Raw genomic sequence first — 15,841 nt, 5'->3', positions numbered from 1 at the left:
AATTGCTAAAATTGTCGTTTAGCTGACTTAACAACAACGAGAGGTGTTAAAATCTCGTAGTGAATCGCACCACAGGTATGTGATCGTGTCCTGCAATTTAGCATCTATAAAATAATAGTAACGTAAACATTTTTCATATTGATTATATAGCAATTCTAACATCCGGTTTCCCCAGCAATTTAAATGGAAAAGGATTTTTTTATTTTCTGTCAATTTCGATGTAAGATTAAAAAATTAAAATCATTTTTCACTTAAACTGCTTTCGTGAAATTGGCTGTAAGCTCTTGATTTTTGGTGAACGTTAGCTCAATATTTTTTCGAAAACAGGTCTCCTGAAGGGGTTAAAAAAATTATTCGTCGGATAATTGCAGTGTGTCCTTGAACAAATGAAGTACCAAAATTTAAAAATAAGGTGTGTTTTATGACAAAGGTTTATTCTAGAGCCCGAATTTTCGTAATTCGTAATTCGTAGCTACGCTACGAAAAATGAAAAATCCACATGCTGCAACCCTTGCGGAAACATGTGCAGCATTGCCAGCTATCAGTTGTTTTTCGAAGATAGCTGAATGAAGGAAAACAAAGTGGAAAGGAATTAAAAAAAGCACTCATCATGTGCTTGTTTATAGTAAAATTTATTAATTTTCAATATTTTGAGGAAAATTATGGATTCTGATGCATTTGCAGTTATACACACAGAAAAAAAAGTTGTAATTCCAACAATTTTATATTTAATTTCAACAACTTTTGTTGGTTAAATCGTACCCAACAAGTTTGAGCTGTTGAAGAAAAAGCGCGAAAACTCTTGATTTTTCAAAGATTAAAGTTATTGTTTCAAGAATTTATCTCTTTGGAATGAAGACGGAAGTTTTTAAAAATCAAAAGTAAAAACTGTTGTTTGAAATGTTAAACCGTTGAAGCAACAACGAAAGCACATTTGAAATAACTGCGATACTGTTGATACAAGAGTTACGTATTTGATGTATCAAGAGTGTAACGTTGTTACTTCAAATATAAAGTTGTTGAGTTTTATTAAAACACTGTTGACCAATAGCACACTAAAAAACGTTTTTATTTTTTTTTTAAATTTTTTATTGTTATTTTATAGAGTTATTATTAATTTTTTTTAGAAAAAGAGGAACACAAATATTTTCTATTAACATATGTATATAATATTTTTATATATACTAGAACTAAATTAATTATTACATTTTTTTCAAATATTAGCAAAAGTTCAGTTTTTTAATACATAACACAAAATAAATCTAGAAAATATTAAAATCTTAATACTTTTTCCATACTATTCAATACGTATTTGTTAGTCGGAAGCGATACGCTTTCAATGGTTTTGATATAATATGCATCGCAAGTATCTAAAATAACATGAGACTGAAATTTTTCGGAAAATGTCGTTTTTATTTCCTGCCCAATTAAATAAATGTTTTCTGTTGTTTCATAAAATATTTTTAGGATTATTATGATGACACTTTTCCATTTTACGTAACTTGATTTGTTATAAACAGTTCCTTTATATACCATACTATCTACTTCTAGGCCATTAATAAAACTTGTGCAAAGTTTGGGGTAGTAAGACAATTGGGTTAAATCAACATTTGTAATGTTTACAAGTTTTGAGAAAACGGGTTGAAAAAAGCTGTTCTCAATAACATTCATCGAAAAATGCAGACTGTGTTTTAAAGCTAAGGTATACGGTATGTTTAACCGCGAATTATTTACATGAGCATATCTTTTGAAACTTTGATGTTTACTTTCAAATCGAAAACACCACATATGTTTAAGTGGTCCTAATTGTTTTATAATAGAAGCGTAATGTAACATAAAATGATGTTTCGGTTTAACCTTTTCTTTAAAATGTTGCACATAAAACTCATTATGCTTTGAAATTAAATATGTGAGATTTGCCAAAATATCGTCATTAAACTCATCTAGCAATAGTAGGTCAACAATTTTAACAAAACTCACTAAAAATATGAAAACTGGATCCCTTTCATCCACTAAATTTTCTATAATAAGCAATATTGCATATAGAAAAAGCTTTATTTCAGCTGTTTTCATTTTAATATTATTTTGTTTGATTTGAGCCTTTGTGATTGGATTACTTATATTGCCAATTTTTATTGGTCCATAGTTAAACATTTGCTTTCTATAATTAAAAGCTTCTAAAGTAAAATATTTTTTTCATATATAAAATAGTTTAAAATTTTTGGAATATTATACCTTGCTACACTGAGGAAAATATCATGCATAATGTCACAAGCCTTATTATCGGTAATATGATAATTCTGTAAACTATTCCATATTGAATTTTCTTTTACAGCAGATATTTCTCCATTTGAAATATCTATTAATTCTGCATTATACTTAGTTCGGTCTCTAATATTTTCTTTTATCTCCACATAATTAAATTGACAATCATTTTTTGTTGCTGTACATATTCGGCAATAACATTTACCATTAAAACCTGTCCGAAATCCTAACACCTCATTTAATCCTAAATTGTCTCCCAGTATTTGGCCAAGATAAAAGTGAATTCGAACAATCTCGTTGTTTAAATTGATATCAATTCCGGTAGTTTCAAGATCTGCTAACACTTCGACTAATCGATTAAACGCAGCGGTATTTCCGAAACACTTAATATCCTTTGAATTAATTACCAGCAACAAAAATATTATTCAGATGAGATAGCTGGTGCTGTGGTATAACCGGAATTGAATAATATATACCACAAACTGAAAATTTATGAGATCCAAGTGAATCATTTATTTGAAAATCATCAAAATATATAAAAATTGGAAAAACTATTTTTTGACCAACATTTTTGGTTTTCTTTTTCCACATCTCTCCACAAATAAAATGATTTAATAGGCCAGAAGCGTTAATGGTCTTTATATTTTCTAAAGTCAGCTTTAAAATAAATATTTGACGACTCAAAGTACGTTTTCAGTTGAAATTTTATATCGCATAAACAACCTTCTATATTATTTTCTTTTAAAGTAGAAATTCCTTGGACAAATGTCTCATCCAGTTGCCTGCTTATTGTAAATAGTTGAGGAAGCTTAAAAAGGTTTAATGATTCTACTTTTTTCAAAAGCTTATACTCTGACATAATATCATCAAAGGGATTTCTTACTAGCAATATCAATTCATTATATAGAGATTTTTGTTCAGAGTCAATATGTTCAGAAAAGCGTTTAAAAATTTCAAATATGGGATGTAACATTGTTTGAACGTCGTTTTGAATATCAAAAATGTTTCGTCTAGTAGTGTTGGGTTTGGAATGAAGTTTTAATATAAATGTTATTGCAATTTTTTCAATTGTTTTTTTTATGCTTGCTGTATCAAAGTTTTCTTTTATGTTGCAAGAAATGGGTGGTTGTATATTTTGACATGAGTTTATATCGTTTTCTTCTGTTTTATTTTCTAACTTAGACATTTTTGTTTTTGGAGAATACAGAGTTTCAGAAAAATTGTACTTTTCATCGTGTTTAACTACATGAGATTTAAATTTAAAAAAATTTTGAAAACTTTTGTTGCATTTATTGAATAGACATAAGTATTTATAAACCACAGGAGCTTTGTGTTCGTCTTTTAAATGCTTAAGTAAATCGTTCGATTCTTTAAATATATTGTCGCAAAATGAGCAGATATGTGTGGATTTTTTATCAAATTGATTCGTTGTTGACATTATTTGGTTGCAAATTTACTTAAAATGTTTTGTATTTTAGGTATACTATCAGTAAAAGGTATCTCATAAAAAAAATTTTGCAAAAAAATCCACACGTATTTGCTTTTAGCCGAATACTCTAAGTTAAACACAAAACATATTTTTATAACTTAATCTACAGCTTTAAGTAGAGAATTAACTTTATATAACATACCATTTAAGTACACGTAGAATTCTGTCAAATTAGATATAGATTCGCCAACAACAAATATTTTTGGCTGAAGCTTTAGCGCTTCTTTAATGGCTAGTTCTTGTAGTTCGTCTTCTTTCTATTTAAAATTGTTTAGACTAACCAAGTGAATTATCATATCGTTTTGTGCATCTGATATGGATGGTTTCATAGTTTTGTTGATACGCGGCGGTAATATAACCGCATGAAGCAAATAGAAAAAATAAAAGTGTTTAGAATCTGAAAGTAAAAAAAGAAATATATCATCAGAGTCTAAAACGTAATATGAAATCTAAAAAATTGATATAGTTGTTAGCTATAAATACATACCCAATGGTAATACTGATGATTTCATAGTTTTAAGATATTGTAGATTTAGTTTATCCTTTACTTGTGACACGAAAAATTCTTCATTGAATTGTTTTTCAAAATCATTCATTTTTTGGAACAGTATGTTTCCTTTTCCTTGATAGAGAGTTTCAAAATCAATGTTAATAAGCTCTGGCCCATTTGGATCTTTATATCTCGGCCAGTCCTCCAACATTTTTTTTAAATTCCATTCTTTCTCCCATTCTGTATTCTGATGTTTCTTTCCATGATACCGTAATATTTTGGGGAATATTGCGAGAAAGCCAATTTTTCTTCGATTGGCTCGACATTACTTTTATTTTTAGCAGCGGCACTTGTGGATGGAGATTCTGCATTACGTTTGCGTTTATACATCGCATTGAAATATCGATCATATATTTTTCCTGATGGGTTTCTTTTTCCGGATCGTGGTGCATAGTACGTTAGTACATTTTCTGTTGGAAACATCTCCACAATAGCATCAGCAACTTTTTTCATTATTTTGGGATCCATTTTGATTCTGTTGAAAGAAAAATGATCTACAACTATTCTTGCAATTGCTGTTTGATCTGATTCTTCTAAAACATTATTTGCATTATATTTCGTTAAAATATCCTTTCCATTTATAGTTTTAATCAAGATTTCATTAATGTTTATATCACTTGATGATGCCCTTTCTATGGATGCTTGGCTTGCTGCCATCCAACTAGAAACACTGTTTGGTAATGTTATATCACTGCCACAACACGTCAGTAATCCATGCTGAAGGAAAATATATTTTATAAGAAGATACATTTTAATAATGGATTAAACTTACATTGTTATCTGTCCTCCACGTCTGCATTTTACACCGGAATTTAATTTTTTCCCCAAGTAGTTCTGTTTTGTTAAATATTTCATCGATGTCATGAGAATGCATCATCGATAAAATGTCAACAGATTTGATCCCACATTCAGTTAAAAGCGAGATGCACTCACCAGATAGCCCCCAATTAATATACAAATTGATTACATCACTATCCACCTCAATCACTGAAACGTGTTCACCATTATTTAAAACTTCACCATCAAAAATATTAATTTCAGCATTCATTTTGTCAATTTATACTTGTAAAGTTAAAATCACACTTCACTTCTCAAAAGATTAAACACAAATGACGCGTTCCTCTTTGTGATTAAGTACGAGCACTCTTACAGCAACAACTAAAGTTTTTAGTTCAACTACGACATTCTTGATAGTACCGTTAGTTTTATACATGATTGACAGTTTTTCGTTGTTGAGGCAAAGATTTATTCTTAATTCAACAGCGAAGCAGTTAAAAGCTAATTTCAAGGGTAAACACTCTTGTGACAAATATTTTCATTGTTGTTGTAAGAACTTCACTCTTGTTTTAAAATCAACAGTTATCCAATTGTTGCTTCAAATGCTACTCATTTGAATCAACATACAAACAGTTTTTGAAATGACAATTTCATTGTTAAAATAAGAATTCGACTCTTACGGCAAATACTTTAAGGTTACAGTTTATCAAGAGCTAAAAGTATTTGATTTATTTTTCTGTGTATAGCAGCGGAGTAAGAGCGCGCTATGGCAATGGACTCACAAAGGTATGCGGAGCTGCCGAGCATAGTAACCATGGGCGCATATATGTTAGCTTTTGGTTGAATTGTTGAACCACAAGCCGCTTGCTTCTGCCTTCGGCCGCGCTTAGGGATTATAACCCTTACTAAGTAGAATTCTCCTTTGTGTTGCGGGGAAGAGGGGTTTCCGCTTGTCAAAAGTATACAACAATTCTTGTGCATATCACTCCGGCTACGCCGTCTACAGTATTTTTGCGCAGAATCTACGTCGAAATTTGCAAAAAAGTGCATAGTGCAAACCGAGTTTATTAATAAGCTAGTGGTAGAAAGTTTGAAACATATATCTTAAAAATATGCGAATCCTTTGATTACACATGTATGTTAAAGTTTTTGAATTCGGGCTATGCGTTTGGACACAACAACCGAAAATCGTTGTACAAAAAACTAAACCGGGCCCAAGTTTCTCGATAAGGGGCAACAAAGATTCTTTTTTGCTCGTTTATATGAAGCAGTGGATAAACATATACGTATATGAGAAAGGCAAATTTATCTGTTTAAATGAACACCACCAATATTTCTTGCTTGCACAAAAGATTACTCATTCGTTTTTAGGCATGCCATTGTTACGGATTTCGAAAGTTCGAAAATGCGATTCGGATTGCAGCATACTATTTCTACGAATCGTAGCAAAATCTGAATACGAAAGAGTAGCAGAATAGGGGTGATACTTTCTAAGTCAATAAAAATCAAAAACTTAGTAGGCCAATTTCTCAAAGAAATGACGAGATAGAACAGAACTGAGAATGCATTACAACGGTGGGCAAACGCGGCTCTTTGAGCCAAATGTGGCCCTTTGCTTAGCAAAATGAGGCTGTTTTTACTTTCTTTTTGCTTAGAACGTTTTGGGCTTTTTTTACTTTTTAAAAGCCATACTTATTTGTAGGACATTCTTTTCCATTGTGTTGCTTTTTTATATTATTCTTTTTATATACACATACTCAAATTGAGATCGGAACATTACCCGCAATTGGAGAATGAAAATTGGCTTTCTGACTTAATGTTCTCTACCGATATGATGGAGCATTTGCCAAACTTGAATTTGTCTCTACTAGGGATGCAAACGATGTATCGATGTTTTTGAAACATCGATAATATCGGTTCAATTTTCGATGTTTGCCAACGATGTTTACAATTTACTAACATCGCGAAATGGACGATACATCGATGGAAGTTTTACCTATGTTTTAAACATCGACTTTAAGGAGACTCTCCGACTTTCTTTCGGTATGTTTGACTGACCTTAAACTTATTATTCATTCAAAATTTTTTTGTTATTTATGGCCTTATAACAATTCTATTCAACAATTTTATTGAGCTTGAGGCAGTTTTTTATGAAAAATGTTGTGGAAAAGCAACAATAATTTACAAAGGTAAGAAGTTATAGCTGCTATTTCGGAGATCACCACAGCTCCTCAGGGACCGCGGTTAAAGAAGTCTGATTAGTAGATGTGGTGATCTCCCAAATAGCAGCTATAACTTCTTTCTTTCCCACAACATTTTTCATAAAAAACGACCCCAAGCTCAATAAAAACGTTGGATTCATTCTGAATGCTAATAATCTAGCCGTTAAAGCAGAACCAAACACCCCTTAGAATTTCAACAAGATCAGGCCTAGGATATTTAGGCCCGAACGATCTTACGATGGTATGCATTTTGATTCTAATAATAGAAAGAGTACAGAAACGATAATAAAATACAGGAAAATACATTCATAATTATTAAAGTATTCTATATTGCTTTAAATTTAACTAGAAACTAACAAATTTCATAACATCGGAAACCATTGATGTATCGATGTTTCTCTGGCGATATATTTTAGCCTCGATGTTCTTTTCTCCGATGCATCGAAACATCGATGTATCGATGTTACTGCTCAAAATTTGCATCCCTAGTCTCTACAAAGAGAGAATAAAAATGTTTTTGATTTGTGGCAAGTTATTTTAAGTTTTAAAGCTAAACTACTTTTTTTTATTTGCGTTCTCTTAAAACAAATATTTATCATTTTCCATGGCTAGAAAAAAATATTGCACATGATTTAAAAGCAGATTTTGAAAAAAGATTTGCCGATTTTAAATTATTTAAATCTACGTTTGCATACTTCATAAACCCTTTTTTATGTAACATAATTAAGGATGAATTAACAATATCCGAAATACTCCTCTTTAAGACAAGCGAAGAAGAGTTGGAGTTTGGGGTTCTGCCAGAGAACTTAGATAGATAGAGAAGGTGCAAACTAAAAGTGGAAACTATTCGCGGACGAAAAATTAACAGCGTTAGAAAAGTTCAAGTTGGAATGTAGAAATTCTGTTGAATTTAATGTTGATAACATAATACAATGTTGAGCAACATGAAATGTGATGTTCTTTGCGAGCAAATAAACGACAATATGGTAAATCTTCACATAATTTTCATTAGTTTGTAGTTTTTGTTAAATTTTTTATCTTGTTCTCCTTTATGAAGATGCAAGTACAATTTAAAATAATGATACTTGTTTATTTAACCATTTTTTCATTGCAACTATAATTTATAGGTCCGCCAAAAACCCACAAAAACCCCGAAAAATGCAATGGGGCGACCAATAAAAAATCGTTAGTATTAAAAAATGGTTAAATAAACAATTGCGTATTATTATTGAAAGTCTTCTGAAGAGAACCAGAGTTTTCCGATCGAAAAATATTGATTTTCCAAAATTCTATACCATTTCTACGGAAAGTTTTTTTCCCATATAAAAATACATGGAAAACTTTGAGCGAGCTCTGAATATTATTTGATTTCAAAATAAAAAAATACTGGTATACTTTTTTCGATATAGAACAATCTAGGGGTGAGAGCAGTACAATTCCGACTTTACTGTTTTGGACCACCCTAATGTACATACATACATATGTGTGTTTAAAATTACCTACTTGTGAAATAATTTTGGTGGTATGAATCAGGGTTGTTGCGAATATTCGCATTCGCATTCGCAACCGCGGAGCTTCCGCATTAATTTTAACATTCGCATTCGCTTTCGCATTTGCAATAATCAATGCGGATCTTTTGCGAATGCGAATATTGAAGGGACCCAAAATAACAGTTATTTTCTTTACGAGTTAAACTTGGCCAAATATTTTTTATTCCCAACTAAAAGCCCTTTCCGGATAATAAACAAACTGCTTATCCAAATTAAACAAGTTTGGTATCAAATTAAAGAGCTTTAAAACTGAAATGTCCAAACGAGCAAAGTCACGTATTGAAAATATTTCAATAAAAAATGTTAATTAATTACCATAGAACAAACGTTGGGTCAGGTATATGAATTTCTTTAGTATTAAATGATATAAAAAAATATATAAATAGAGGTGGTAACCTTCGATCGTTATTTCTGTTTAAAAGCTATTTCAGTCCTCTTTCACATGATACCAAATTTGTTTCATTTTGATAAGCTGTTGTATTATTAACTTTCGGAATAAAAAATATTAGGCCAAGTTTAACTCGTAAAGAAAATAACTGTTATTTTCGGTCCCTGGAATATTATGCGAGTGCAATGATAAAACGTATATCTGGACAGTCACAGAAGAAAGCATCAAAAATGAATTACAAAAACTAAAATCGAAAAACGCTGTTGATGTTACTGAATGAATGAAGAATTCTTTGATTGGTGTTTAAACAACGATCTTGCCATGATACTAGATTGTGAAGATGAAAGTCAGGAGGATACATCCGACATTTGCAGGCCGATGCAATTCCCAAAAAAGAATTATTGCACCGCAATAAATAAAAATAAATATAACTGAAAGTCCTCTCGACTGGTGCAGCTTCAATCGAAAAGAATTTACAATTTTGTCAAGTTTGAAGTTTTTCAAGTTTTTCGCAGCGAGCGAGTAGTTATTTAGTGGCGCAGGTTTGATTTACGACCACTTAAAAACTTTTTATTGAATACAATGTTCCAATTTTTAAATTCAAGTACTAAAAAAACCTTATTAAAAATTACTAACCTTTCCATTTTTTATTTAACTAGATCACCTAATTTACTCTCCTAAATTATTTCCTAACAAGTAAAAAAGTCTAAGTTCGGGCGTTAGTTTTTTCACCTTTCCGACAACTACCGCTACATGGTAAGCAGTGGTCGTTTTACATCTATTTCAAACATCTTCGATGGAACGTTCATTTAGACACAATGAGATAAACTTATATAGATATATGTAGGCAGCATCGCGCCCATTTTCCAAAATTCCATAATAATGTTACTTCTTTTCAAAGGATTGTTGTTAGTATCAATTTTGGGTAAAATTAGCGTTATAAAAAGGTGGTCGTAATTTTAGTCAGATTTCAATAACTTTCAACGTTTTGCCTTTATGGGGCAACCACAATAATCATACTGAGTTTGGCACACATTGATCGAACGGTTACCGAGATACACATATGTGGTCATAAGTGGGCGGGGTCACGCCCATTTTCCAACATTTTATTATAAGCGTACTTTTTGCTATAGAATTATTGCAAACATCAGTTTTGAATTTACTTCAGTATTTACTGATTTATCGAAGCTTTCGTATTTCTCTAAATTACCGTTATGTGGGATGTGGGCGTGGTTATTATCCGATTTTTTAAATTTTCAGCCGTTTGGTATGCTGTACCAAGGCCAAGTTTGGGAGAAATTGGTGGAGCAGTTCCCAAGTAATCATAAGTGGGCGTGCCTACGCCCATTTTCCAAAAATTTATAATATTCTTATTTTTCGCGTATAAATGATTGTACATATCAATTTTGAGTGAGTAAGCTTCAGTAGTTACTAAAATATCTCAGTTTTCGTATTTCTGAAAACTACCGTTATATGGGAGGTACGCGTGGTTATCATCCGATTTTGCCCAATTTCAACACCATCAAAAGAAGTACACATACCAAGTTTCGTTAAGATATCTTAATTTGTACTCGAGTTATCGTGTGCACAGACGGTTACTCTTTTCATTCTGATCATTTGTGTATACATTTGTCTATATCTATCTCGATTCGTTTTGCCTGTTACAAACAACCGTTATGTGAACAAAGTTATAATACCCTTGCTTACAAGTGCGCTCGGGTATAAAAATACTTGACATCCGATTTCGCATCCGCATCCGCGGATGTTAGCGTTTAAACATCCGCATCAGCATCCGCGGATGTCTAAAATTTCACATTCGCAACATCCCTGGTATGAATATATACATACTTGCGCTTTCTAAAAATGGGAATAAAAATTAGATTCGCATAAAATTTTACTTCCAATAACTAATATTTTAGTGAAAACATTTACAATAAAGTTTTCAGTAATTTTGGCAAATTTGAGCGATTATGTGAAATTATACATGCGTTTGTACCTACATATCCATTTACATATATTATTTTAAACAAAGCTAATAGTAAAATTTAAAATGGAATATGAATGTGACAAACAAAACAAAAAAAAACAAGTAAGAAAGTCTAAGTTCGGGCGGAGCCGAACATTAAATACCCGGCGCAAATATTAAATATATGATTTTCACCTTTCCGAAAGCTACCGCTACATGGTAAGCCGGGGTGTATCAATTTTGAGTAAATTAGCGTCCTTAAATTTCAAAATATTGACGTTTCAAGCATTTCTAAAATTTACCGTTATATGAAAAGCCATAATTTTAGTCCGATTTCAATAATTTTCATCGTTTTGCTTTTATGTAGCAAGCACAATAAAAATACCGAGTTTGGTACAAATTGGTAGAACGGTTACCGAGATACATATATGTGATCATAAGTGGGCGGTGCCACGCCCATTTTTCAAAATTTTATTATAGACGTATTTCCTGGTATGGAATTGTTGCAAGCATCAATTTTGAAAAATTTGCTTTAATATTTACTGATTTATCGAAGATTTCGTATTTCTCCAAATTACCGTTATATGAGATGTGGGAGTGGTTATTGTCCGATTCTAAAAATTTTCGGCCATTTGGTATCCTGTACCAGGGCCAATAACTGTGCCAAGTTTGGAAGAAATCGGTGCAGCGGTTGCCAAGATATAGACATGTAACCATAAGTGGGCGTGGCTACGCCCATTTTGCAAAAGTTTATAACATTCTTATTTTTCGTCTAAAAATTATTGTAAATATCAATTTTGAGTTAATAATCTTCAGTAGTTACTAAAATATCGCAGTTTTCGTATTTCTGAAAATTACCGTTATATGGGAGGTAGGCGTGGTTATTGTCCGCTTTTGCCCATTTTCAATACCATCTGTCCTACGCCCGAAAGAAGTACACGTATCAAGTTTCGTTAAGATATCTTAATTTTTACTTGAGTTATCGTGTGCACAGACAGACGGACAGACGGACGGACGGACGGACAGACAGTCACCGCTTAATCGATTTCTCTTTCATCCTGATCATTTATGTATACATTTGTCTATATCTATCTCGATTCGTTTTGCCTGTTACAAACAACCGTTATGTGAACAAAGTTATAATACCCTTGTGCACAAGTGCGCTCAGGTATAATTATTACTTGGTCCGTCCGGGATTAGAACCAAGACAAATTGCGAGTCGCCGAAAAGTTGCATCGCCTCTAGCATACGCGCCACACTACATCATTCAAATTGTAATCCCTAAATCACTACATATATGAAATTCTTCATTCATCCAAAAAGACAAACGCATAAATATGTATGCATTAATAAATGTAAATATGTGCATACATATGTACGATAGATCTGCTTTCGTCTTCCCCTCGCTGTCCTCCATCCACAGACAAATTATTAAATTTCTGCGAATTGCCACGACGCCATCAATATTAACCCTAGGTTACGAAATATTTAGGTTTTCGCATAAGTTAACATTTAATAAAGCCATACTCGTACATTTTATATGGAGAATAATAATATTTCGTTTAAAATTCTGCATGTAAACATGTTCTCGATGATACGTGTAACTTTCATGAAAACTAACTAAAAAATTCATGTTATAGTAACGGCTGGAATGAAAAAAACTATGTCCGCTAAAATGGGTTAAAATCAAATTTGAGTTGACATATTTACACGCATACATGCAGACATACATATGGACATATACAGTGGACTAGCACTAGCTTGGACATTGCATATCTTGTACTTTGATGTGGTTGAATCTTTTTATGGTACTGAAGATTTGCTTACAGGTGAAAAAAATTTAAAATCATCCGTGGATATATGAAAATATATTTTTATAAATGCTTTGAAGTTTAGAAATTTTTAATATTCAAAAATTAATAGAATAATTTTTTTGCAATTATACAAATGGTGTTCAAGGCACACTGACCCACCTGTACAAAAATCGTGGCGCGTCATGGACAAAAATTTTACAATTTCGGACCGAAAAATGTGCAAACGAGCAAAGTTGCCACGTTACATTTGTGAACTTCCGATAAAACCACATATGTTTGTGAATTTAGGAGTTTTGATTTTATTAAAAAAAAATAATTGGGCAATTCACAAGGTGTTGTGAAGTTATATTTTCCTAACAAAAGTTGTGTTAAAACACGACGGTTGTGAACACCTGTTACGATTATTTATTATATCTCAGCACTTAACCTCACATAACACCGAATAAACATAGGTTGCAGAGTTGTATCGTCATGTGTTATTTTTCTTCACAAAACAATAACAACATTTTTACAACTGTCATGAAATATCATGACTTCACGACAAACACGACAAATACGACACCTTGTGAATTGCCCAATTGTATTTTCCTGCAGATAACGTTCACTTTATTTAATGTTAATTAAAATTAAACCCTAAAATACTAGTTAATGACTGAAATATTGTTGTGGAACAGAGAAATAGATTGTTTTGCCAAAAATTTAAAAAAATTACCAAAATTCGAGATAACTAATTTTTCTGGATATAGAGAAATAGTTGCAACTTTTCACTTCGCTGACCGAGATTTCTTAAATTTTAGATTTTAGAATTTTTGTGTCGGACTGAAAAAGTTGCGCTTGTTTGTGATGAATTTGCGGGGAGATGTGCTGAGGTTGTTATGAATGAATTTATTTGGCCTTGAGAAATACGCGAATGCGTTTATGAATGAAATAGTTCTTGTTGTACTTGAATATGTGCGTGATTATGTATGTACACTGAGTTTTACATATGTATGCATGTGCGTAGTATTTGGCAGAAATATGCACATACGTATGTATGTACATACTTATCTATATATGCATGTATGCATGTATGTATTTATGTTATCAATTAATGGGGTATGTATTTACACACATATGCGTGGGAAATGCATTTTCATTTGATTGCAAAACTATTGGGGCATATTCGTAGACGAAATAAAGACGACGCTGAAGCTAAAGTTTGTGAACCTCAAATTAGAAGGAAGTTATTATATGTATGTTATAGTATGTGCATGTGTAAGAACGTTATCAATAAATGATTTGCGATTTATTTAGATATGTATCCTGTGGGGAAAATCTCTAGTTCTTAACTGGTGCGCTTCTAGTACATTTAGACCCAGTACTGGTTCGCGATAAATCTCTTTTGCATGCAAGCAACTGGCGAATTTAACATGGCGATGTCATAGGAAGTGTCAATTGCCCCCCGCTGCATCCCTTTTCCTATAGTTCCGAACTAGTCCGAAATTCTATAGTTCCGAACCAGTTCTAAAATCGACAGGCGAAAGAAAAAAGTATCATGATTTTTCAATCTTTTTGGTTCATCCGTGTGTGCGATTTTAAATTGTTTTGGAGGAAATGTGTTTTCAATTTGAAATTAAATTTGTTTGAATGATTGTAAGAAATGTACATTTACATACCTTTAGCTGTAGTTGAGTTTGCAGAGGTGCTCGCTGTTATTTCTTAGATTCCAGACTGTCCCAAGATGTTGAAATGTTAACACAAATTTTAGTTTTGTATTACCAAGCTATGAAAAAGCATCTGCGAAGCACAGAATAGAAGCGTGTTTGAATGAAAACGCCGCCGAACACATATCTATGTAAAGTAAACAAGCCACCCGCTGCATCCCTTATTCGATAGTTCTGAACTAGTTCTAAATTCGACAAATAAGATCTAGTTCGTTCTGCATCCCTTTTTCTATAGTTCCGAACCATTTCTAAATTCGTCACTTTAGATGTAGATTTCTACTGAAAAAAACTTAAAAAAAATAATTTTTTAAAAGTACCACTTTTCGCCGATTTTGGACTGGGGGGGGATCTAGTTCGTATCGGACTAGTTCCTTTTTGGCTATAAAGACCTATAACGGAACTAGAAATTTGATTCACTAGTCCGCGGTTTCCCTACAGGGTAAGTACACATAAGTAGATAGAGGGGAACGTTATCAATGCATATATGATTTTTGAGTATGTCCATTTTTACATATGTAGCGCATTTGTAAGTACATACATACTAGAGGTTCGGCGTGGTCAACTTCAAAAAGAGTCGGCGGCGTCTGGAAACGCCGGCGCTACTGCGCATAACGTAGTTTCAAAAGAGCTATGAGGATACTAATCTTATCATGTCAGCTCATCAGCGTTAAACTATGTTCACATATCAATTTATCTCAATCAAATCTCGTTTTTTAATCACCCCGTTTACACAGGCAAATCTCAGATTATTAGCCGTCAAATTTGTTGTGCTTGTTATTCTCACATCTCAAGGAAAATTTATGTTTCTTCTCTGTGCCACCGTGATCACGTTTTTCTGCTATAATAAGCAATATAAATATATTTTAACTTAACATTTTATTAAAAATACCTTTACAAACCTCTTTTACTTGCTAGCGTACATTTTTGTTTACTTTTACATTTGGCATTTCCCATCTCTTTCGCAAAAACAATCGATAAAACTAGGATGGACACCGAAAAGTTATCGGTTAAATCTGAGATTATTTTATAATTACCGATTAACAAGGGAGGAATTTTATATGGCTAATCTCTTGTTATAATTACAGATTAGGGTGTTAATCTCGAAAATGAGGATAAT

Source organism: Rhagoletis pomonella, unplaced genomic scaffold (genome assembly GCF_013731165.1).
Source record: "Rhagoletis pomonella isolate Grant_MI unplaced genomic scaffold, Rhpom_1.0 Rhpom_scaffold_00005, whole genome shotgun sequence".
Lineage (NCBI taxonomy): Eukaryota > Metazoa > Arthropoda > Insecta > Diptera > Tephritidae > Rhagoletis > Rhagoletis pomonella.
Note: the sequence above shows the minus strand (reverse complement) of the source record.